This window comes from Dipodomys merriami, unplaced genomic scaffold, assembly GCF_024711535.1.
Source record: "Dipodomys merriami isolate MVZ:Mamm:240054 unplaced genomic scaffold, mDipMer1.0.p SCAF_3253, whole genome shotgun sequence".
Lineage (NCBI taxonomy): Eukaryota > Metazoa > Chordata > Mammalia > Rodentia > Heteromyidae > Dipodomys > Dipodomys merriami.
Window position 1 is genome coordinate 15,958 of NW_027204775.1, and position 3,886 is coordinate 19,843.

Consider the following 3,886-nt stretch of genomic DNA (forward strand, 5'->3'; position numbering starts at 1 on the left):
TTTTCACAATAGGAACGGCATCACATTAGCAGAAGTGTAGTATTTTTTTGCAATAGTGATAAGCTATTCATGATGTGAATTAAGGGAATATTGAGGTGCACCTTACAAGTTGGAAATTGTTGGGCTAGGATGAGTTTATGACATAAAAGCTTGGTATTGGTGGTCATAGAAATAATAGCTTATTCTTGAGGAATTAATTATAACACACAGTAGTTTTATCCTCTACAAGAACGTGGCTATATTTTCTGTTGATTTCTGAAACCCCCATTGAAACTGAAGCTATTGCAGAATTAAATAACATGCAAATAAGTACTGTTTTGAATGTCTCTCTATGTCTGTGTACCAGAGACATTCAAAAATTGAATGTCAAAATTCTGGTTCAGAATTTGAAAATGAGTAGTTAGTAATTGTAGTAATTTTGAAGAACACATATATTCTGTCCTCTTAACAATTATTCAGTTTTAAAAGTTAGGAGCTTCCAGAGAATTAAACTGTTTTCTGTTTTACTATGTGACAATACTAAAATTTTGTTTTTTTTTCAAAATAATGGCAAATATATTGTGAAAATATTGTATAGTTGGAAAACGTTCAAGTTGATGATCCTCTGATAAAGAAGGGGGTAATTAATTCAAATTAGATGCAAAATAGTGTTCATTTTTAAAAAAGGTAATACACCTAGAATAATATTTACTATAGCAATACAGTTAAATTATGTATTTTTTATTTAAACTTGATTGCTTTATTTTGTATTTTTTTAAGTTCACAAAAAGCTTTACAATATCTATTTTCCCTGTTGGTCATCAAGGCTTTATTGTAAGACAATAAAAGTTTTGTCACATCATTTGGGCATTAATAAAAAACAACAATCTACAAATAAGAGCATTTTGCAAAATATACTGTAGAACACATCTGAATATATCTATCCTAAAATTAGAATTTAAAAGGCATCAAAAAGCAAAAATCAAATAAGCTGTTAAACACTGACAAACATCAGAATGCTGCCAATGGAAAGCTATAACAGCTTTAAATGCTTGTGCCTGTACTGAAATATATGTTAGTAAACATTTAATAATTTCAATAAAGTGAATAACACCTCTGCCTATGGTAGTGTCTCAAATTTTACTTGTAAAAAATTCTTGATTAAAGGAACTGAATTCTGGGAACAGAATATTTAAGGGAAAAAAAAAACACCGAGAGGATAAAATAATATCAACATCAATGACGCCTTGATCTTTCTAAATTGAGCAACACATCATTATTTACACTGAAGAATAGCAGATAATATATGGAACTTTTATTGGGCTTATAGTTTATAAATGTTGAAAAGTTAAGAAGTTAGATTTCAAAGAGAGGAAAATTAAGGTGGTCTTAGAAAACTTAAATGGCCTTCATCAAAACTTGCAAAATGATACAACACATATTTTGAAGCACAAATCATAAGCTACATTAAAATTATTTATATTGCTATTTTGACATTCAATGTAAACTTTAGGTACTTTTAGATGAAGGCAACAATAAAGGGCATAGAAATATGCCAGAATTGAAGTGATAACATGGTAAAAAGAAAAAGAATGGGAGTATAATGCAATTGGGCAGTAATAACAAGCATGATTGTTAAAAGTGCCGTATTAACTAATGCTACAAAATTTTATTTTGGTTCAATGCACAGGACTGCTGAAAATGGCGAGGAAAAATGGAATATTCTAATGGTCCCTGTTAAATTCTTAACTAACTCATGATTTTGTTGGCTCACTCATGAAAGACTGGAACACACGCAGACTGCTTGCTAACTTACTAATTCTCCTTTGTTTCTTTCAAGAACATTTGGAAGGTTAAGACATTTAAAAATCAACAGAACAGGGGCTGGGAAGGTGGCTCAGTGGTATAGCGATTGCCTTGCATGCCAGAGGCCCTGGGTTTGATTCCCCAGCACCACATAAGCAAATAGAAAAAAGCCAGAAGTGGTGCTGTGGCTCAAGTGGTAGAGCACTAGCCTTGAGCTGAAGAGCTGAGGGACAGCATCCATGCCCAGAGTTCAGGCCCCACAACCGGCTCCCACCCCCCCAAAAAAAAAATTCAGCAGAACAAAACACTCATATTATAGAGACTAATAAAAAATAGTTTGAAAAATGGTTTAAACCAGTATGGGTCTATGGAAATGTTAAACACCAATCTCCTATATTTGCTGAGTTTTTTCTGTAGAAAGTTATTGCAGTAATTACATTTTTAAAATACTCATCTTCCACCTCAAATTGATTTCTTTTATTTTACTATATGATATTTAATATTTTTATCAACTACAGTACTCAAACATTCATGAATATTTTAAGAGAAAACACTGTTATATGTTTTGAGAAAAAATTGTTATGATTTAGAATTTTGAAAGTTGTTTTGTTGCTGAATGAGAACTGTTCTGAAAGCAAATATGCACTAAGTCAGCAAAAAAAATCACAACTCAAAATGGTAACAGTTTTCACATGGCGATCTCTGCTCCAAAAATGCAAAAGACTATCATTTTAAGTGGAATGATCTCTACCTATAAATTATACTCAAATGACTAAACAAATCAGCATATGTTATCAAAGACAGTAAAGTAGAGTAAGTACAAAGAGCTACTCTCCAGGATTGTTTTACCAAAGCTTATCAAATTAACCATCATTTGAGGGGAGAGATGGGGAGTTGCTGTGGGAATATGGACTAAGTGAATTTATGTTTAGAAAAAAATTATAGCTAAAGTATCTTTCCAAGACTATTTTAGACCTTTGACTGAATTGGAAATATGGCCAAATAAAATATTGCTCTTCATCACAAAAGTCCCGTACATTAAAAAATTACACAGTTCCACAGGTGGATGAGGGAGTGTGGTTATATCTAGAAAGATTACTTTTAATGTTTATTATACCTAGACACTTATTCTTCTAAAAATGCTCTCCAAAATCTTGAGCAGAATTATCATACTCTGCAATTTAATGCTTCAATTGTTCAACACAACGCTCACCTATTTCATGTAAATTTTGCCTCAGTGCAAACTGTATTGACTGTTCTAATGAAGGATCTTTTTCAATCAGCATTTTCACAACCATCCCGAAAGTTTTGCAGTTTTGCCGATAAACCTTTGATGAAGGAACTGTTGAAGAGCTTGAAGGTGAAGTGTCTCATGATGTTTTCAAAGACTGAGTAGAGGGCTGGGGAGGTAGCTCAGTGGCAGAGCACTTGCCTTGCATGCATGAGGCCCTATGTTCGATTCCTCAGCACCATACAAGCAAAAAGAAAAAAGCTGGAAGTGGTGCTGTGGCTCAAGTGGTAGAGTGCTAGCCTTGAGCTGAAGAGCTGGGGGTCAGCGCCCAGGCTCAGAGTTCAGGCACCACAACTATGCTGAGACTTGTGGAATGAATATGCTCTGCTCCGTCCTGGAGAGTAGCCCCTGCTGCTGAAACTGGAGCCAGATCTGTTGTGTGGAGAGTCCTTTCGACCTCCAGGTGACTCTGAAAAATGGATGCTCCCTTTTATGGGGAGAACGATCCCTTGAAAAATGGGAAAAGTAGAAACTTTTTCTTCTAAAACCATCTCTTCTGTTCCTCATGGTGGTTGGAGAGTAGACAAGAAAGAGTGAAATTTTATTTTATGTAGCTTATGTCCCCTCTTTTTTATTCTTTTCATTTTTTCTCTTTCTTTTTTGCATGCCTTAATTGCTGTTCTGCCCAGGTGCAGATATATAACCTTCATCGATTATTATATGCTATCCCCCATTGAGTACACACATAATCCAGAAATTTATTACTCTATTCACAAACTCTTAGGCTTAAATTCTTTAATAGCAGTATTATCTCTTTATACCTATATAATTTTCAAGTAACTAATTTTAAGGATTTTTATTTTTTAGTTT

General features: G+C 33.7%; 1 pseudogene; it reads right to left on the reverse strand.

Moving 5' to 3' along the window:
* Positions 1–2,918: 2,918 nt before the first annotated feature.
* LOC138841668 (periphilin-1 pseudogene) lies at positions 2,919–3,583 on the reverse strand (annotated as a pseudogene).
* Positions 3,584–3,886: the final 303 nt, after the last annotated feature.